Consider the following 22,094-nt stretch of genomic DNA (forward strand, 5'->3'; position numbering starts at 1 on the left):
GGCGCCCCCTCCCCAAAAAGGGCCGGCGGATCCTGCGGGGGCGGGCGCGGCCCGCGCCTCAGGGACCCTCTTCCCCCGATTCCGCCGTCCCCCGAGTTGCCTTCGTCCGGGGCCACCCCTGCCCCTCGCGGAGCTAGCGCGGCTCCCAAGCCCCGGGGGTGGGGCGGGAGGACCCCGTCCCGCATCTCCCCGCGGGGAGGGTTTTTAAAGTCTTCGCCACGAACTCCCGTCCCTGCCCGGCCCCTCCGCCCCCGCCGGCGCTGCCAGGTGAGCGGGGCCGGACTCGGCACACCCCGGGCCCCGCCTCACCTGCGGGCGCCGCCGTCGCGTTCCTTCAGGCGGCTGCCCTCTTAGGCTCGGTCCTCCCGACGGGCGACGGCGGGGGCTCGCGGCCCATGGGCTGGGCGGGGCGCGGCGGGCGGGGCTGCCTGGGCTCGGGCGCTGCCCGGAGCCGGGCCGCCGAGGGAGGTCAGTGGGCGCCGCCCGCCCGGCACATCTCGCCTGCTCCCACCCGAGCGCTCGCCGCGGTGCACCCTGGGAGTGGGGCCGGCGGCGAGGCCTGGCCGCGCTGACCCGACGGGCGAGGCGCCGACGCGGCGGCGGGTCTGTGTCTGCCGGGCTGGGCGGGGGCGGCGGGCAGATATTCGCTTGGCGAGGCGGGGCGACGCCCCCTTCCGCCCGGCTGTGGCCGGGCAGGGGCGAGGGCCGAGGGGAAGGGAGGGTCGGGCCCGCGGGACGCAGGCGCACAGCTCAGGTGCGGCCGCACTGCGGTTGCCCTGGGTAACGCGGCCCGGGCGGGGGCGCGGGGAGGAGCGAGGGAAGCGAGCGGGAGCGCGCGCGCCGCGCGCGGGGATTGGGGATGGCCGGGCCCGGCAGTGCCGGGGCTGGGGGGGCGGGGGCGGAGGCGGGCAGTGGGGGCGCGGGCCGGGCGGCCGCGCATGCGTGCGGTCCCCGCTCCCCCGGGGCTCCCCGGCCTCGTGCGTGCGCACGCGCGCTGTCCCCCGGAGGCGTCTGGGTGTGCGGAGCGCGCGCGCGCGCGGCTCGGAGGCGCACCTGTGAGGTGTCCCTGAGGAGAGGGAGGTGGGTGCGCGGCGCCCGCGGCCTGGGGCGCTGACTCCCCTCACTTGGAGTGAGTTCTCGGCGGCCGGGCTGCAGTCTTTCTTTCTTTCCCGGAGGGGGCTAGGGGCCAGGGGCCGGGGAGCGGGCTGGGGGTGGGAAGGAGGTGGAGTGGATTAAAGAAAAGAAAAACAGCCCATCCCGGAGGATGGGCCTCGGGCCGGCCCGGCCCTTGGGGATGGCTGGGAAGGTCAGAGCGGCTCCGCGCAGCCGGGCGGGCCCCGGGCTGAGAAGCCGCCCCTCGGGCCTCGGGCGGTCGGCCGCGGGCCCGCAGTGCGGGGGAGCGGGGCCGGGGGGCGCAGATGGCGGCCGGCGCGAGCGAGGGCTGGGCAGCGGGCAGGGCGAGGCCGGGCGAGGCCCCGCGGGAGCCGGACTCCCGAGCCAGGCTCCATTGTTGTTGGAGCCGAGAAGGGGGAGCGCGGCCGCCCTCGTCGCCCGTGGAGCCGCGCCTTGGAGCCCTTCCAGGCGGGTCCCCGGAGAGGCGGTCATGGCCGCGCCAGGGGACCGGGGAGCCGGGCGGCTGCAGAGGAGCCGGCTGCATGGGGTGCTGTGTGTTTTTCAGGGCGCCCTGCGTCCGGCAGAGGAGGCGAGCATCCCGCTCAGGTGATGAGGAACCCCTCGCGCACCCAGCGCAGAAGGCTGCTGCGGCCGGACGCCTCCATTGTTTGACCACAACAAGGGCCGGATTCTCACCCAGGTAAACTGGCTGCCGGCGCTGTCCGCTTCCCTCTCGACTCCCGCCTCCGCAGGCGTTCTCACCCCTTCCAGGACTCGCCTGCAGCTTTCTCACTGTCCCCGGCTTCTCATGGACTCCGTATACCCCCCTCCCAGGCATTTTCCCATCCAGATCCATCTCTCCGCCACATCACCTCTCATTTCCCCCAGAACTCGGCTCCTTTGTGAAACCTTTCTTGCCGAACTCTAACAACTAAATCTCCCCGGGAGCCTGCTCCGAACTGTTCTGGTCGCTAGATTGCTTATGGGCTGTCTCACTGCAACAAAGGAGACCAGATACTGAAAAAAGATTTCCGAGCTATTGCCTTCTTCAAGGAACGTTTTCTGATATTTACAGTTTATTGTTTTCTCAAGATGGAACTGTTTTTAGGCATTTTGTCTTCTTAGGGCCCCTATTTCCTTTATAGATGCATAGTTTTTTAAAGCAGGAAATTGACCTTGTTCAACCCACAGGTTAATTTAAAATTTAAAAATTAATTTTAAATTAGAGTAGTACATTTTCTTTGTAAAAACAGCGTATCGCAGAGATGGCATTTTGTCTTTTGACTATCAACCGCTGTCTCTAGGGATGCCGACTATTACGTGTGAGGTGTGTATCCTTCTAGATCTTTTGGGATACTTTTACGTGTGTGCATCTAACATCGTTTTTGACTGCTTTAACAAGGACTGTTGCACCCTTTCAATTTTAGCATATAATGCTTCAAGTTATTTTTTTTAACAACTGCTGCATCATGTTCCATAGTTTCAGTATACCGTGGTTTAGCCGTTTCCCAAATTGATAGTTTAAGTTTTAACTTTAAAACAACTTTTTCGCCGGTCGTGGTTCTCTGATGAGATGACATTTCGGTGATAGCACAGATATACGCTAATACCGAGATTGGGCATTTATGATGAAGTTCTCTTTTGGTTAAGAAATTTACATGTGGGAGCAGCCATCCCTCCCGTATAGTAGTTGTGACTGTACCTCTTAGAAGTCGTGTGACCTTGGGGAGGACATTGAATGACACCAAACCTCAGTTTTCTTTTCTGTAAATGGCCTGCTCTATCTACTCCATAGAGTTCAGTGATACAGTGCATATGGTTTGTAGAATGTAAAGTAGTATATAAATATTGGTTTTATTAGCCTTTGTGATACAAAAATTATTTGCAATATCATTTATATTTTTTGACGAGATGTGTGTGTATCATATCACAGAGCACTAGAGATAGTCAACTTTGAATGCTTTTTAATTTGTGATTTTTTAAATTAATTTTTATCAAGTACTGTCAATACGTTAGGCTTCGTAAACAATATTTTGCAAAGCATTTTTTCCTAGAGCTTTCTTTTCTTCCTCCTCTTCTTCTTTAAAAAAAAAAAGAGAGGGAGCGAGAGAGCGAGATAGGGTCTCTTTCTGTTGCCCAGGCTGGACTGTAGTGGCATGATTCTAGCCTCCCCAGTAGTTAGGAATGACTACAACCATGTGCTACCACACCTGGCTGATTTATTTTATTTTATTTTTGTAAAGACAGGGTCTTACTATCTTGCCCCAACTGGTCTCAAACCATGGCCTCAAGCAGTCCTCCCAAAGTGTTGGGATTACAAGTGTGAGCCACTGTGCCCAGCCCCTAGTGCTTTCACACCTTAAAAAATAAGGCATATAAATTAGTTGACTGTGAATAAACATATTAGCAAACTGAACACCAGACAATACTCTCACTATAATACTTAATCTTATTTCCTTAAAGTTGTAAGTTGTACATGTATTATTCTGTGGCAGCAGCAGATTCAGATTAGTTTTTATGTCCTTCAAAGAAAAGGGATTGTTACTAAATTCGCAGGCTGTATCAGAGTTTTAATATTGAGATTTAATATTTTAATCATTTAAATAATGATTGAATGATGTGATGGGTAACATTTTAAGATGTACGAGATACGATTAGGGGCTTTGTATGTATTTTTCTTTCTTTCAGATGTATATGAGTGCCTGCAGTGTGGCCAACAAAATCAACTTGTTCTTTTTCTCTTGAAGCTTATGATCTGTGAGGGGGAGGGGATCGGAATTTAAACACAATCACAACTACACATATGATCACAAACTGTGGTATCTGCTGTGGAAGTTAAGCAGCACCTGCTATGAGGAAGTATAAAAAAGGGGAGACCAAATTTTAGAGTGGAGAAAAGGGGCCTAGGAAAGGCTTTTCTGTATAAATAAGATTTAAGATGAGATTTGAAGAGTGCGTAGGTGTTAGTGTGGAGGGAAGTGGGGGATAATTTTCCAGACAGAGGAACAGCATGTGGGAAGGCCTTAAAGCGGGGAAAAAGCTTTGCCCATTCCAGGAATTGAAAGAATGAATGTGGATAGACTATGGAGGTGAAGGGGAAGAGTGGCAGGCCAGGGGCCAGATCAAGTAGGGTCTTGTAGGGCAGGTTAACGTGGTTGTATTTTATCCCGAGTGAAGTGGGAAACCATGATACGGGTTGGGTTTTACAAAGAGGAGTGACATAATCAGATTTGTATCTTTAAACAGCCACTCTAGTCGCTGCATGCAAGATGTGGGGGTGTGTTGGGGCTGGAGAGTAGAAGTGGGGAGACCAAGTAGGCCATCTCAGAGGGCTGTCTGGAAGAGATGTGAGCTTTCCCTTGGAATTCACATTGACTTCACGTTACCAGCTACACAAAGGTCGAGTCAGTGTTTGATTAAAAAAAAAAAAAAATCCTGGTCAGGCACGGTGGCTCACGCCTGTAATCCAGCACTTTGGGAGGCCAAGGCGAGTGGATCACAAGGTCAGGAGATCGAGACCATCCTGGCTAACACGGTGAAACACCATCTCTACTAAAAATACAAAAAATTAGCCAGGCATGGTGGCAGGTGCCTGTAGTCCCAGCTACTTGGGAGGCTGAGGCAGGAGAATGGCTGAACCCAGGAGGCGGAGCTTGCAATGAGCAGAGATTGGGCCTCTGCACTCCAGCCTGGACGACAGAGCGAGATTCCGTCTTACAAAAAAAAAAAAATCCTTGTTTCTAATTTTTTAAAAGTGAGGATTAATAAAAGTAGCAATAAAAAGGTACTTTGTATGCAAAAAGTACACAAAAATGTTAAATTAGTTGTCTACACTAAAAAGTATCGGCAGGTCTATCAAGTGAACCGTTGATTCACATCCTGTAACAGCTTGTGTGTTGATCTTCATTATTTTCTTCATCAATTTGTATGAGTTCTTTACATATTGAAAATACTAACTCTTAGCTTATTATTTGCCACAAATATTTTCCACTTTATGGTGTTATGAGAGTAAGAGATAAAGAGCCAGGCGCCTACACGGCACTCAAATCTGGAAGTAGCTGCTACTATTAGAAACAATAGAGAAAATAATAATTAAAAACTAGTGTACTAGACTACATAAAATTTAATTACTCTTTAGGGCACAGTTTGCAGAATGGTTATGATACATCCCCTGTATCATATATTTAGTGGCAAATAACACTGCCATTAAAAATGTTTATGAAGAAAATATATTAAAATGCTTATGATAGTGTTAAGTGGAAGGAAATCAGGATACACCGTTGTATACATGATATAATTAAAACTCCCAAAAAAAAGTCCCAGGAGCCTTCCAGTACAACCTATGAATGGCAAAAATATGTAGAAGAGATCAGGTGGAAATCTGAAGAATTGTGGACTAAATATATGATACGGGGGTGTATCATAACCATTCTGCAAACTGTGCCCGTAAATGTAATTCTACAATATACATATTTTGTGCAGAAAGCTTTTCTCTGTATTTAAAAATATTCTTTTGATGGTTCCTAGACCATCAAGAAATGTAAATAATTTAAAGACTCTTGATACATATGGCCAATGTAACATAAGAGTGTGTCATTTTTACCACATCCTTTTAGGTACTAGATAGTATATATTTTTGTCTAAATTTAGACCTTTAGTGAAATTTGTGAGAAACTGTAACATCTTCATTACAAAAGTAAATGCCCATTGTAAAAAAAAACTGAAGCAATGCAAACACATGTGATATGAAAAACCAGTCTCCCCTAGGCTTTTCCCAAGAAGTAATCAGAATTAAATGCTTTCCATGCCAAGATTACATGTACTTGTATTACATGTATGTTGGAACATTTGATTTAACGAAGTGTATTATATCTGGGACATGATAACTACATGGCAAATAGACATGAGCACTGTTTTTTTGGTTAAAGCCGTATGAATAAATTTGGAAATTACACTGAAAATGATTGGGACCCATTGAAAACTTGTGAGTAGGGTAAGAGCAATCCATTTTGCATTTTAAAAAATTTATATTAGAGTATATAATGGATTAGAGGGAAGCAAGACTGGAGGCTTTTGTAGAATTCCAGGGAAGATGACAGTGGCCTGAGTTAAGTTGAGACAATGCAAGTAGACAGTGGAGAGTTTCCAGAGGTATTTGGAAGAGAGTGGCTAGACCTTTGTGATGGCGGGGAGTCGATGATATCCAGGTTTCCGACTTGGGCAATTGAGGGGAAAGTGGACTCATTTACTGTAGTTGGGAATTGGCTATGGTTTGAATATTTGTCCCCTCCAAAACTCATGTTGAAACTTAATCCCCAATGTGACAGTGTTGAGAGGTGGGGTCTTTCAGAGGTTTGGCTCATAAGGGCAGAGCCATTCATAGATTAATGAGTTGTCATGGGAGGGTACCTAGAGGCTTTATAAAAAGACGAGAGACCTGAGACAACATGTTAACATGCTCAGCCCCTTCTCATCGTGTGATGCCCTGTGCTGGCTCAGGGCTCTTTGGAGAGTCCCCACCAGCAGGAGGGCTGTCACCAGATGTGGCCCCTTGACCTGGGCTTTCTCAGCCTCCATAACTGTAAGAGATAAATTTCTTTATAAATTATCCATTTTCATGTATTCTCTTGAAAGCAGTAGAAAACAGATTAAGACAGGAATGTAGTAGGCTTTGGTGAGGAAGTGACTGATTCAGTTTTGGATGTGCTTGAGTTTGAAGGTCTTACAGGACACGTAGGTTCTTCATGAAGAGAATTTACAAAGAATAATTTTACAGTACACATACATGTTTTGCTGTAAGAATGACCAGATACTATACATAGCTATGGTATTAAAATCAATATTTCTACATGGGAAATTTTTCTTGCAATATAGTTGTACGTCTGTAAATTGGGGCATATCTGTCTAGATAGACTGGACAGTTGATATTTTTCACATAGAATTATTTGAGACTGCATGACCCTGACTTCAGGTAATACCGTGTTTGTCTTTGGGGTTCATTCGGTAGACTCTGCCTCTCTGAGTGGGTGTTGGAGATTCCTCTGGGCATTAGTGGTCCTTTTGTCAGTCATCTCGTTGTCAGAGTACACCTGACTTCTTGGAGTGATTTCTCTTCATCTTGGTAAACTGGTCCCTTCCACATAGGGGCAGGCCAGGAAATAGGCAGAGTGGTACCCTTTCATCCATGTGTGAGTGCCCACCTGACTGTTAGTAGTATGGCTGGAGCATGGGTACCTTGAAGGACAAGTGGGAAAAAGGTAGTAGAGAAAGTGCCTGCCAAAGTAACAAAAGACATTAGAGAGGAAGGGGGATGTCTTCATCAGAGGTTGGGGCCCAGTCGCTGGGAAGTTGGCGGCAGTCAGTGTGGCTGTGCTCTTTGCCTTCATCTCCCCAGCTTCTCTTGCTCACTGTGTGTCTGCCCTGTGCTTTGTGTGCCTGCTCTCCCTCTTGTCTCTTCTCTCTCTCGGCTGTAAGTAACACATGTGACCCCAGGTGGTCACTCTGGAAGACCATCCTGAAACTGTAACTTCTGCCAGCTCACATCACAGGCCCAGTCTTTCCACTTCCCACTTCCCAGTCCAAATTTTCCAGAAAGATAATCTGATTGGCTTAGCTTGGTTTCCACGCTCACCGTATTGGTTTTACTGTTGCGGAGCTTACAGGAGCAGATTCACTTAGTGTGAGCCTGGTGGACTGGCTAGAAGGGAGTGCAAATGAGGACACTCAGGAGAGACGTCCTGGAAGTTAGAAAGTTTCAAGAATGGACAGGAGCAGTAGTTTCAAATGGCCTAGAGATGTAATAAAGGGATTGGGAGTGAATCTTAGATTTAGCAAATTGAAGTCTTTCAGCTCAGGTTGAAAGTTGTGTCTGCTGGGCATGGTGGCACACGCCTGTAATCCCAGCACTTTGAGAGGCCAAGGTGGGCGGATGGCTTGAGGCCGGGAGTTTGAAGCCAGCCTGGGCAACATGGCAAAACCCCATCTCTACCAAAAGTACAAAAATTAGCCAGGCATGGTGGCACACACCTGTGGTTCCAGCTACTTAAGAGGCTGAGGTGGGAGCATCACTGGAAGGCAGGGCTGTAGTGAGTCATGATCACGCCACTATACTCAAGCCTGGGTGACAGAGCGAGACCCTGTCTCAAAAGAGTAAAAAAAGTAAGTTGTGCTACAGCTAATCCATGTGGGAGAGTCACAAGGTGGAACCAATGGCTATGGTTACTCATTTGTAAAGACAGTGGAAAAAGAGAATTTTTTTAATGCAATTTAATTTTGAAGATGTAGCAGAAGCATTCAAAATGTAATTTAAAGAATATAATTCGTATTACTTTTTAACACTAAAACATTTCTACACTTTTATTCTAACTCTGGAATACACAGAGTCTCTTGTGTCACCTGATACATTATAAGAAATTCAGTAAAGCTATTCTAGAACTCATTTATTTTTCATACCCCTGAAAGTTCATAAAATAATCATAGCTTATTTCCATATCTTATTTTGCAGTGCATTCTATGATATTGTGACAGAGCTTGTGAGGAAGTCTTTGTAGCCAGAGCGGACCCCTGTCCCAAAGATGATGAACTCTGCCACTTAGGTTAACAACACAGCAGTTCATAGAAATAATTGGAACCATTTTTCTTCTGCAGAGTAAATTTCGTATGTCCCTCTGGCTTTCAAAATCACTTTTGGATGTGTAGTTGAAATATGTTTAGGATTGAGTGTGATGGGAGTTTAAGAACATTTCATTGATTCAAAGTACTCGGCGTTGGCTAAAAAACAGGTCAAATTTCTCAGTTAACCGATATTCAATAAATTACTTTTAATACTATAACTTTACATTGTGATAGAACTAGGACCTTGTGGTAAGCCTCCAGACTCACAGAATCAGAGAACCTGCACGAAGCATGCATTTTCATGATGCTTGGCAACCAGAGGTAGTAACCCATTGTGACATTGATTTCAAGTTGTAAGACCTTAGTGTGAAGAGCCAAGAAGGTTTCTGAGCAGGTGTTTGAGTGCCCTCTGGAGGCCTTGTGAACAGTTGAAACGTGGACTCCTAGCAAGAGCTTTCTTTCACAGCCAGAGTTGAGAACCAGTGGGCGAGATGGTTGAAACTGGTGTGGATGTTAGGGGCAGAGGAGAGGGGAGATGGAACCCACGGGAATGTACTAGTGTTTACAGGAGCTTGCCCCGCCAACTGAAAATACTGGGTTTATGCAGTGAGTGTAGAACATAGAGGCTGTAGGGTCACAGAAGGAGCCAAGGGAGTGTGGCCAGTAATGTCCAGATAAAGAATAAAAAGTGCCCTTCGATTGGCCAAGAGAAGACCAACAGTGAGAGGAACCTCGGTGGTGTGGTATTGGATTGAGACATGAATGGGAAGTGAAGCAATAGAAATCCGGAAAAATCAGTCTTTAAGAGGTCTGGATGGGGAAATGGAGGGTGGGGCCAGGGAGAGAGGGCAGCTAGAGAAGGCCTAGGATTAAATGCTGTTTTTCCTTAAGGTCGGGGGAGACTTCTGCATTGTGTTTAAATGCTGAAGGGAAGAAACAAACACGGAAAGAAAACAGTTGAAAGGGGTGTGGGGGCCAGGGAGGAGGAGAGTTGGTTTCAAAGTTCTTTGCCCAGGAGATTTGTTGAGGGAAGAAGTTGCCTTTTATAGGGACTTTGAGTTTGGCAAAGTAGTGATTTTCAGTTTATCATGGGATGATGGGAAAATAATTGTAGTAGGCAGTTGGAGATACAGGTAAGAAGAAAAGACTGTGACGAAAAACTGTGGCATCATCATCATGGAAATGGTCATCACTCTAGTCAAGCAGGTAGTTGAGCTAAAAAATGGGGACAGGACATACTGTATGGAGGACTCCTGTATTTAGGCATAGGCATCAGAGATGGCAGACACACTCAGCAAAGCCAGAGGAAAAGCGGGAATGTGCAGGGAACTGGGAGCCGAGGAGATGGTAGACTAGGAGTCAGGGTGAGGCAGGAGAAACGGCCCGAGATTTGACTTTGAGAGCAGTTTGTAGTGGGGGTTGGGGTGCAGAATGGTGTGTAGGAGGCGCACACAGAAGATGCTGTAGATGCTGTGGAGGAGCTCAGCGGTGAAGGTGAGAAGAGTGAATTGGTCTTAGTCGGGGGATGGCTCCAGAGAACACATGTCGCTTATCTGTGCATATGAAATTAAAGCTGTAATCAACAATGACTCTAGAAAGGATTATATTTGCTTTTTTGCTTTTAACACCGTCGTCTCAGAATGTAAGATCTAAGTTTCGTGTAACTTTTGTGCCACTTCCTGCTCTTCTCAGATTGAAAATCTGACCAAAAGGAAGAAAATGTCTAGGTCTCTTCATGACATTTAAGGGAGTTCTGGCGGGAGAGAGTAAATGTGACTGATTTTTGATTTACTTTTATGACACGTGTCAAATGTTAAATCCTTTAAATCTGTGAGACCATTTGTTCTCATAAATGACATGTAAAAATACTTGATAAAACTAGTAGTATGGCTAATAGAAATTATTTGGCTTCACTTATTTAAAATATTTCATTAAGAAAAGATAAAAGATTTCTAATATCAGAAGTGGTCAAATAACTTGTGTTGAAATCTGGGAGGTGGGATTTGACCTCTCACTGTAGACTGAGTGCCCAGTTTGAGTGGCCAGGGATACTGTTTAAGCATACACTTATCCAAGGGGTTGGAATGGTAGGTTCCAGGTTAGGCCCATACACGTCCACTGCTGTGGGACTGGTGTGAAGACCTGTGAAGGCCTTAAACCATTTTAACCTTTGGTGGCCTTTACTATGTCATATCAAACATTAAATCACCCATAGCCCACATAAAATTAGCTTGTACAAAACCATGTGAGTTAAGCTTTGATTGGCTGTAGACATTTAACATTTATTAACTTTAATTTTGCAATTTTCTTTGCATGTTTTGCATCCAGTAATTTTTTTTTTCAGATCTCAAACATTTACATAGGTCCTCGAGATGTTCATGAGCCTTAGGGACTGTGCCTATATGCCTAGAGATAAGACATCCCTGTTCTGCTGGGAAGTGGACATTGGGTATGTCTAGGCATGTCTGGCGGGGGCACGGGAGGGGGTGGACTTGCCCGGAATCTGTTTGTTTGTGGCACTGAGGCACCTCCTGGGAAAACTTCATCTTAAGGAGGAGTTGAAGGAAGTGTTTTAATTAGGGATTTTTTGTTGCAAAGAACAGAGGTTCATTCAGACCACTTTCTGTACAAGGGGCTGTATTGGAGGATGCATGTGGATCAGACCCATGAGGAACTCAGGCTGTCCAGAGATAAGCCACAGTCTTCCCATGGACAGTGGGGTCTCTCACAGCATTGCTCATTTCTTTGTGTCTTTCTCCTCTTGCTGCCATCTGGCTTGTTTTTCCCTCCCCTATATGTCTTTTCTAACCTTTTAGCTCCTCCTTGCTTATAGATTCTACTTCCTCATGACTTTGGTTTGCTGTAATCTCATGACCTCTGCGGTCATTTTGCGGATCATAACCTCTCAGCTTCATCTCTCACAGCTGATAACCTCATTCTCTCAGTATTGCTTAGATTCCTGAGAGAGGGGGAATCTGATTTTGTTTTGCTTTTATTGTTGTTCCAAGCCACATCATATGTCAGAGTTAAGCTCTTGGGTCGGATATCTGCACTTGGTCTCAGAAGTGGTCATGTGGCCCATGGCTGCCTGGGCTTACCCTTAAAGCTGAAGCAGTTCCCATTAGTAGGATTTGTAGGCTAGCAGGCACCATGATTGGCATGTATAGTTCAGTAACGGAGAAAAAAACCTGGCCCGATATCAAGACCATTTGAAATTCCTCCAAATGTATTCCTGCCCTTTAAAATATTATCCTGCTAACAGCTTTCATTCTAAGTTGAACCTTTATTCCCACAGAGAAACTAAAATAGCTAAATGTGCCTAAAGCATTTTCACTTTTCCATTTTATTCCTGTTTTATTCAGTCTCTGACAGTGCAGAGCCACTCAGCGTAGTCTACAGGACTCTATTTCTAATGTTAGCGATTTCTGCTGAAAATGATATAGCAACTTCGGATAGTTATTAGCAAGTTGGGTCATTCTAACCACATGCCTTTCATGTAATCCTTTCCCCTAAAGCTCTGGGGAGCCGTAGAGGAATACTGTAATTCAGCACTGCCCCTAGATTGACAACAGCTAGAAAAACATGTAAATGTCCCATCCACATGTAGATACGGCAGCAGTGTGAACCTAAGTTCCTTAATATATCATAACTCCCAAGGGAAAGTGAAGTTCCCCAAACTTAAAGCTAGATCTTGAGATCTATACCAAAACTTCTCTGAACAATTGTAGAATATAGCAGAAGGGGGGAGGTAGTAGATGGAATAAATAAAATAATGATAATGATAGCTTTGTTGAGCCCTTAAAATTTGCCAGGCAGTGTTTTAAGTAATTCTCATGGATTAATTGATTTAATCCTTAAATTACCTTATAAGATCGGGGCCTTTATTATCTCCATTAACTCGTTCTTAACCTCTTAGGTGAAGCTTCTATAGCAGGTATGCAGTAGGACCAGGACAAGAACTCGCCCAGTCTGACTCCAGTTTGTGCTTCTTCAGCACCCTGAGAGACTGGAAAATCCGTGAAGAAACACTATTGATTGTTTACTCCCTGGCATTTTAGCGAGTCTGAGTCAGTTATCTTATACCTATGAACCTTAAACTCATTTTGGATCAGGTTGCCATCACGAGGCTAGTTGTGATACTGGGATACCTATATCTTGGAGGGAAGTTGTGCAGAGTGCCTGGATTTTCCTTTCTGTGGTTTCTCAGATTTGCTCATCCCTTCTTTGGGCCTCGATGCCTTGAATCCCATATATTTCTATAAATCCCAGATGTAAATGGGTCTGTCCTGTCTTCTGAGCTGGTACCCCACATTTATAATAGCTAGTTTATGAAGACATTTTGTGATCCTAAATTCTCTATAAATAAACCCATTTTTCTCTCTGCATTTCTCCCATCCAGCAGGATCCTAAGGCCTTTGTAGCCCTTCAGCCACTGTGGGCCCTGCCTCTGCCTGTTCTTCTGGAATGTCTTGGGGGTTTTGATCCTGTCATTGTGGTAAGTTTTCCCCTTGTTTCACCATTTGTCCTGGATGGAGAATCCCCCTTGAGTATTTTAAGCCATAGCTGTCTCTAGAATTTTTTCTGAGCACGTGCCCTTTGGGGCTTAATAAGGAAGCAGCTCTCCATGTCTCACGCTCTTCCTGACCTCGCCTTTATCTGGCATTGAATTCCCCAGATCTTGGACCACCTTCCTTACTCTAAAGATGTCAGAAACATTTTTGTCCATCTCCTCAGGATCTTAATTTTCTTCTTTCCATGCGAACTATTGGTTATTAAAACTTTGTTTCACTTGTTCCATTTTCTTCTGCCATCTTGGAGGCCTTACATGGATTCTAGATCTCATGCCACTCTTTGTCTTCTTCTTCTGTTGTTCCTATCCTCACCGAGCTATCAAAACTTTTTAAAAGCTCGTTTGCTCTATACATTTCTGGTGTTTTTTCCTCCAATGCCTGAAGAGTAGCTTTTTCCTTAAATATAAGTTCCTGAAAATCTTCTTACTTGAGGATTATGGTTTCACATCAATCTGTGCAGACTTGATTCTGAGTGTCATTGTGTTCCCAACACAACTATTTTTTTTCTTTGTTTTCTCTTTGGATTCGTTCTTTTTTAAAGATTTTTTTTCCTCCTCCTTTACTCAGCTCAAGAAGACAAGATATATAGGACAGGTATTTGTTTATCTTTATTTGGTCATTGCTGAAATCCAGAATACTCCAGTCGAACATACAGTCTAGATCTCTGATTCACAGACATCATAAAATTGTATGTTATTTCCATGCATAGCTGGGCAGCAATAGAAAGGAAAGCCTTTGTCTTCATAGCTGCTGGCTTCTGGGGGAATGAGCTTCTTGTCATTTCTCCTGCTGCCAGAGGCTGGTTGCTCAGGCCCTGGGGTTCTGTCTTCCCAGACTTCACTTTCCCATGCAACAAAGAGGATTGGCTGTGGGAGGTAAAGGACATTTTGTTGGCCTCTGTCCTAGTGGGTCTAGTGACTGTGTGTCGTTAGAAGGCTAAGCCTACGTGGATGTGTGATATCTTTTCTTGGCTGTCTGTGGCTAGAGTGGAAAGGCTGGGGCTGCCCCTCAACAGAAAGGTCCTGACTACCTCTCTTCCTTTTCTCTCTTTTCCCATGTACTGGATTGGTTTCCAGGTGACTGACATATTTAGAAGTGGGGGCAAGTGGACCCTGGCATTTTGGCAAATGTTCTCTCTTCTCTGTCTCTTTCTGGCTGCATTCTCTCTTGTGCTGAGTTGGGTAACCTCGGCCAGTCTTTAATATGTGTGGTAAGACCAAAGAGTTATGTCTAATATTATATGAATTCCTTTTCATACCCGTGTGTGCTTTGGTGTCAGTTTAAGATTGCCACTAATGTAGGGAAAAGGAGTTCTCTATGTGATCCAACCTACGTTATGGAATGCTGCATTGGGAATTGGATTCACAGGCCCAGCTAATAATAAAGTGTTGTGTATTTTCAGTTCAGTCCTGTGTACGTTTCCATCTAGGGTACCTAGAAGTTAGGGGTGTTTGCTGAGCCCACTGGCCAGATTTGGTATTAGCCATTAATAAGCTACATTTTCAGAGTGGCACTGGATCAGCCTCCAGTGCCAGTCCTACAAGATCAAAAGCCTGAAGGCCAGAGTTCTGCATAATTTGTTGTGGCCATTCCCTGGCCCTCTCTGAGAGTGAAGTGGCAATAAATTTCTATCCATCCATGCAGATACTGAATTCTAATGACCAAATCCTATCTATTCTTAGGATTCTCATCATCTCTGTTGATTTTTGGCTATAAGAGGTCACCTGCTCTTGCACTTTGTGCTTCCTGAGTGAGCCTACTCCAAAATCTCTCTCCCCTGCTTGCTTTGGTTTGCCAGACCATACATGTTATGAATTGTGACCCAGGTATAAAAATAGCCAGACTCTTGAGGTACTTGAGAATAGTCACATTCATGGAGTCAAGAAAGTAGAATGGTGGTTACTAGGGCTGGGGGAGAGAGAAAAGTGGAGTTGTTGTTGAATGGGGACAGAGTTTGTGTTGCAAGTTGAAAAAGCTCTGGAGATCTGTTCCACAACAGTGTGTATATATGTAATACTACTGAACTGTGCACTTAAAATAGTTAAGATGGTAGATTTTATGTTATGTTTTTTACCACAGTTTTTAAAAATGTATACAAATATAGTCAGAATTACAAATCCCTAACTTTTGACCCCCTAACTACTGTGGCAACTCGCACTGCCAGCATCATTGAGGGCAGTCTTGCTAATTACCCACTTTCATTTTGCCTGTTCTTCAGGGCCCAACCTGTCTTCCTTCTTCTTTTAGTTGGCTAGACTGGGACTCCTGTGACCTTCAGGTGTTCCTTATGCCTCTTCTTGAGGGTGGCTTGGGCTTTCCAGTCTGTTCTTCTTTTCTTCTGGGCCTGAACATGAATTTTGTCTCTTTAGGTCTTACTACCACAGTGGAAAGAGGAAGCAAGTTTGGTAAACGAGCATTAGAGCTAATCTGAACTAAGCCTCTGTGCTTCCTTTTGTGTTCCCTCCCTTCAGCTAGTTCCTGCCTGACCTCAGAGCAGAAAGAATCCCCTGGCCAATTGTGAAAGGCTGGTCCCTTGAGGAAGACAAATCCAGTAGTCAGCCAAAGGGAAGGTTAAGGAAAAGGCAGAGTATGCAGGAAAGTGGGTTTTCTCATGTTCTGTTGTTCTTTCTGTGCATTGACTCTCTAGGTATCCTAATTGTATCCTGAGGAAATTGTATTTTTTTCTGTTACTTCATCAGTGTTCCTTGTTCCTGAGGAGGCATGAGTGGAGGGTGAGAGTGAGCATCTCCATGACTCACAGTGGGACTTCTCTCTGTTTCATAGCTGAGTAAACTGAGGCTGGTGAGAATCAGTGACTTCAGTCAGACAGCTATTTAGTATTAGGTGAAGATTTTGACCTTAGGCCTTTTGAGCTGCAAGTCCAGTTTTCTACCCACCAAATTATGGTTCTTAGTGCATGTGTATGTTACACGTTTACTAGATAGATAAGATAAACTTAGGCCTTGTATGTGGGGTTCATGTAGGGGCTATCACTGAAGCTAATCATTGTGTCCCATGACTCAGGCGTTTCTGTATATGGGATGGAAGAGCAGAAAACAAAATAGTGGAGTGCAAACCATGGGGAAATCTCACTAAAGTAATATTTTTTAAAAAGCAATCCTGTCACTAGAGGGTCAAGAAGGGAAAAGTTACAGGTAGGAACAGGGAGCAGCAGACACATAGGAATAAAGGCAGGGTTTCACCTTGAATGGAGGAAGAACCCTAATTACAGGGAGATTAGATCATCAGGTGTTTGGAAGCCTCTGCCTGTGAAATGACATTCTTGGCAAATGAATGAATGTGTTATGTGCTAATTAAAATAAAGGAAATAAGGAAACTAACATTCATTTAGCCTCAGCTATGCTGTGAGCACTCTTGATAGGTACTTTCATGTTTATTATTTTCTTTAATTACCCCAGCAAAGTGTTGTAGACATTATTATCCATACATTTGCAGCTTGGTCAGATCAGCCACAGTCACATAGCAGGTGGCAGAGCAGAGGCGTACACCCAGTGATGTCATTCCAGAGGTCATTTTGTGAGAGGACTTGGCTGAAGGAAAGCTACAGAATGGATGCCTGTGTCATCCTTGATCACCCTGATAATACATGCACTTAGCCTTCTCAGATTTTCTTCTCAGACTCGGGAGAAAACTTGGCATCATTCCCTCAATAACTTTTGTTGCCCTTCTCTGGACCTAATTTCATAGTCTGTGGTAATTTCTTGTTAAAGAAAAATCAGACACAGCTTCTTTTGTCTTTTATCTTTTCTCCATTAGGAGTTATTAGGCTAAGTCATGCAAAGACGAATTTCCGCAGGACAAAATGAAGCATATCTTCCCTATAGCTCTTTAAAACCCAGAGCCCAAATTATTAGCCATTGAACTTGTCTCTTGTGAGAGAAATCAGGGAACCTAGAACTTTGGTGTGTAGGGTATAAGGAAGTGTGGGGGGCAGTAAGGAAAGAGGAGAAGGAGGCGAGGGGCCCAGACGCCTGGGGACCAAGTAGGAAAATGGTCTAAGGGTGGAGACAAGGTACTGGGAGTGTCTGGAAAGACTGTTGTCGGTTTCTCTACTAGTGCTCAGGAGTCAAGCTGAATCACAGGCTTTTCTAGCCAGCTGGTGGCAGGGCTGTGCACAGGAAGGCATCAGAAGGGATGTAAAATCCTCTCTTTTCAATCTGGAGCAGATTTTAAAGTTCGCCCTCATTCTAGAAAGGAGAGGAGTATACCCTGGCTGATAGCCTAAATTTAGTTGGAGAATCCTGCTCAGAGTTAAAACTTCTTTTGACAGAACTCAAAAGTTGACCTCAGAACCCTTGGGGAAGTTGTTCCTATTATCACAGAGGCTGTGGTTATTAACAGCATGTTCAGGAAATGCTGGCTGCTACTTGAGCCACAGGTAAGGGCACATTTGAATTCCTGTCAGGGCGTGTTTCCAAGATGCTGCATGAATGACAGCCAATAGGCAGAGACTGATGTTCTTTTGAGGAGTCCACTTTTAGAGGTCATTCCACTTTTCAGAAGTGCATGTACTCCAGTGACTACAGCAGAATACATTGGTGCCTGAACTGACAGGCCTTTGAGTCAACAGAACCTGGAATATCTTCTGAGGCTGGGCTTTGTGTTGTGGAGGATTTGACCACAGAGATTTAGACCCGGGAATTATGGGTGTGCTTGGGTTACTCTGAGTGAAACTCTTCTCCTCTCAGTTTTGACCACCTCCAGCCTCTAGTAACCGAAGTCGGCCGGGAAAGACAAAGAAACCCAGGTTCACTTCTGTGAGTGATAAGCACACCTGAGAAAAAAGACCTGGCAGTTGGACCTTCCGAGGTGCTGTCGGCCAGAGGAGATGAAGTGTGAGAAGTTGAGTAGCTACAGGCCTTAGTGGCCACTTAAGAGGGTTTGGCGAAGTCAAAGAAGGACACTCTTTCAGAGACTCTGAAAGCCCATTGCCAAGGAAAGAGGTCTAGGACCCTACAAGGTGGGGCTTCACTGTGACCTGTTATCATTGAGGTGGCCCAGGGTACATGCAGGCACTGTAATGGGAAAAAGAGCCCTGGCTTCTGCAAGAGTGGGGAATGTGAAGGGCCTCTTTGGGACATGAATCTACCCTGGGCAGCCAGAATCTTCAGTTTCAGAACTATTGATGATGGTGGAAGCAAAATAGAAGAGATCTGACATTCCATAGTCCTAATCAGTGAGTTACCAGTGACTGCCATAATACCTGAGGCTTACGGAGAGTGGTGGCCTTGAACAGAACAAATGCCCTCTTAGCCTGGTTCCTTTGGCGGTATGTATGTCCTGATACCTAAACAGCCTTTCCTTTTATTTATTTTTTGGGTGTGTGCCAAGGCCTGTGGAAAAAGGCAAAGCAGAGGTTCCCTTGGAGTTGTTTTATCTGCTGAGACTTGCCAAATTAGAATTTGATAGCTTTGATTTCTAGGACTTCCTGATCATTTTTGAGGAAGAGGAGTTCCTAACTAAGCTGGAGGGAACATACTTTCTCCACATAAATGGGGCACCCATGATGTCAGCGAGAACAGTGTCAGATAGATGCATGGCCCACCAGCCGGATACCAAGGTCTTGTAAGAATACCTTAGTGAATTATACCAGATGGAGTACATTCTGAATCCTTCATAAAGCATCTCTTTGGAGAGTTCTTTCTTGTAGTGTTTACTTCTCAGTCCTCTCATGTACAAAACTTGAGAATTATTTTGGAGGACTTTCAGGGGGTGTTTTTCTTATGTCTGGAAGAGGAATGTTTGATGATGAAAATTACTGACTACACATAAGTAGTCATCTTACAGTTTGCATACTTTCAGTCTTCAAAAAAAGTGGGTTTAAGATGGATTCTCAACCCCTTTTTGTGTCTGGCCTTCCTTACACTTTAAAAACCATTTTTAAGGACTCCAGAGAACTTTTAAGTTTATGTGGGTTGCAGGCTTTGATACTTATTGTAATAGAAATGAAGACTAAAATTTTACAAAGATACTTATTTATTTAAAAATGATAAACTCATTACATGCTAACATAAATGACATTTTTATGAAAAATAGCTATTTTCTGAAACAAAACATTTAGTAGGAAGAGTAGCAATATTTACATTTTGGCAACTCTTTAAATGTATGGAGTTTAAATAAAAGACATCTGCTTCTATATTCAGTCTCTTGCAATATGTTGTTTTGGTTGAAGTAGATGAAGAAATCCGGCCTTGCATAGATAATATAGTTGGAAAAGGGATTTTAGTAGCCTTTTCAGATAATTGTGGCTTTATCTGTGACATGACACCAAAACTTGACAAGTGGTAGATGCCTACAGGTTAGTTGCAACGTGTAATCTGAAACTATATTCATGAACTTTTCGTACTCTGGTATGTTAAAATCCATTGGTCTCTCTTACACTTTGAATAGAACTTTTACCCGTGATAACCACATGTTGGTCATTTGGAGCCTTCATGGAGCGCCTACCTAGATGAACATTAATCAACAGGAATTGTACTATAAATTGTGAGAACATGTTGAGAAGGAGGATCTAGATCAGTGGGTGCTTAGCTAGTTTATTCAGGAAGAGTTTCAGCTGGAGCATAACCAGGGGGCAAGGAACATCTGTTACGGTAGAGGCAATTGATGAAAATGTAGTATTTGTATACTCTAATCTGAGGAGGTTGGGATGACAAACCCATTTTACAGACAAGAAGCTGGTGCTCAGATAGTTCAGGGCGTGATCTGAGGGTGGTAGGGTGAGGTGTTGAGCATAGAGCCATGGCCCATTGTGTGTTTCATCATGGTGTTGTGCATCTAAGCCCCATCCTCTGCTGGGGAGAGCTGTGAGTCAAGTAGGCTTAAAAAAAATAGCTTACAGACAAAGAACATTTTCATATTAAGTGTGAGGCTCATCAGGCACTTGCCAAGAACCACATTTAGCCTCTGAGTCCGTGCTTCACAGACTTGTGTGACCTGGGGATGCTGCTAAAATGCAATGCTGATTTGGTAGGTCTAAGGTGGGGCTGAGGTTTTGGATGTCTGACAAGCTCCCAGGTGAGGCTGATGACGCTGCCTCGTGGCTCAGTTTTGGGAATCAAATTTCCAGAGCCAATTTTCTTTCCATTTGTTCCTTAATACATGATGTGAATGTTAATCACAGTCACTCAGGCTTTGGAGAAGGAGAATGGAGGTGGGCGGAGATGGGTGGTAACTATCTAAAATTCTTTATCATTTAGGGCTGCGTTGGTAATCAACAGAAATGGACTCTGGCTAATTTATGGTAAAAGTGAATTGTAGAATGGAAGGGGGGGACATGGAGGAACCCAGTAGCGCTGGAGGGTCATAGTTGTAGGAACTGCTTAAATGTGTGTCCTGGGTGCTGTCACTAGCACATGTGAATGAACTCTAATTTTTAATGTCGTCTTTGACTTTTCACAATTCAGAGTACCTGGAGAGAATGGCTGGCTGAACTGAGGTCTGTTTCTTACCCCCTGACCGGACCAGGCACTGTAGTGAGAGGGAAGATCTGGGGATTTTGGCTTTCACAAGGGAGGATAGAAGAGCACCCTGATTTAGCGGCCCATTATTGCTGCCTAGAGAGGGAGACGTAATCCCTGAACAGGAAGTTAGAGTGCAGTTAGGAAAGGGAAAGGAAAGCTCAGCAGGAAGGCTGACCTGTTGCCAGGCTCCTAAGCCATCCTTCAGTTAACAGTGCGCATTGCCTGTGCTTACCAGGTGGGTACACTGAAGAACGATAGTATGTATTGAGCTTAAGTACTATAATAAGTATGCATTGTCTTATGTAATTTCTTTTTTTTTTTTTGAGACGGAGTCTTGCTCTGTCACCCAGGCTGGAGTGCAGTGGCCGGATTTCAGCTCACTGCAAGCTCCTCCTCTCGGGTTCACGCCATTCTCCTGCCTCAGCCTCCCGAGTAGCTGGGACTACAGGCACCCGCCACTTCGCCCGGCTAGTTTTTTGTATTTTTTAGTAGAGACGGGGTTTCACCGTATTAGCCAGGATGGTCTCGATCTCCTGACCTCATGATGCGCCCGTCTCGGCCTCCCAAAGTGCTGGGATTACAGGCTTGAGCCACCGCGCCCGGCCGTCTTATGTAATTTCAAAGCAACCTTAAGAGATACAAGTCTAGGTATTGAGGAAGTGAGTCTTAGGGTTGAACAACTTGCTTGAGGTCACACTGTTAGTAAGTGGGAGAGCTGAAACTTGAATTACAAAGTGTTTCTGCTGCAGTGTAATTTGTTGGCAAAAACTGCTGCTTCTTGGGGTAAAAGGTTGCTTCAAGTGGGCCGAGTGTGAGCATGAGTGGTGGAAATTAGGGAGAATGTGTATGGACACACGGAGCTGGAGGTGCATAATGATTCAAGATTTTGGAGATAGAATGCTCTGTAAAACAAGCTCAAATTTAGCTGTGTCTGTTAAGAGCTTCATGGCCTCAAGAAGGGCTTTATATCTCTTAGCTCTACCAAATTATGGCTTTGCCTGTGATGGGAAAGGATACTTTCACAGAATGGAAATTTAAGGTGTGAAACCCAAGGAGAGCAGGCAGGAATGGGGAAAAGTGTTCATCTGGAAATTAGACAGAATGGACAGAATGTTGTTGGGGGCGGGCTCTATAATTGATGGGTAGCTTTTGCAGCGGCCAATTAGATTGCAGGGCTCTGTCCTCATTGCCTGGCCAGGGAGGGAATGAAGCTCATTCCTGCATTACCAGGACAAAGCCCACTTGTGTGTGATGGACTGAAGTAGGCTGGGTGCCCCATGTTATATGTATTATATACAAAACCCCCATTCAC

At 45.2% G+C, this 22,094-nt stretch overlaps 2 protein-coding genes across 16 annotated transcripts in view; one reads left to right on the forward strand and one right to left on the reverse strand.

Moving 5' to 3' along the window:
* Positions 1-663, reverse strand: part of CCDC92 (coiled-coil domain containing 92) — a 36,265-nt gene extending 35,602 nt beyond the window's left edge. The window contains exon 1 of one of the 2 annotated variants that reach the window (XM_003907350.5): positions 310-663. The gene's annotated coding sequence lies outside the window, so the exon portion shown is untranslated. The remainder of the gene's footprint in view (positions 1-309) is intronic. The other variant, XM_009181986.4, reaches the window with a different exon arrangement.
* Positions 664-975: 312 nt separating this feature from the next.
* ZNF664 (zinc finger protein 664) overlaps positions 976-22,094 on the forward strand; it is a 39,786-nt gene continuing 18,667 nt past the window's right edge. For 3 of the 14 annotated variants that reach the window (XM_021923133.2, XM_009181989.3, XM_031650883.1), the window contains exons 1-3: positions 1,005-1,129; positions 1,679-1,813; positions 13,127-13,222. The gene's annotated coding sequence lies outside the window, so the exon portion shown is untranslated. Of the gene's footprint in view, positions 1,130-1,678; positions 1,814-4,891; positions 10,222-10,261; positions 11,177-13,126; positions 13,223-22,094 lie in introns of those variants that run through there. The other 11 variants (XM_009181990.4, XM_009181988.4, XM_009181992.4 and 8 more) reach the window with 10 other exon arrangements.

Source organism: Papio anubis, chromosome 9 (assembly GCF_008728515.1).
Source record: "Papio anubis isolate 15944 chromosome 9, Panubis1.0, whole genome shotgun sequence".
Classification (NCBI taxonomy): domain Eukaryota; kingdom Metazoa; phylum Chordata; class Mammalia; order Primates; family Cercopithecidae; genus Papio; species Papio anubis.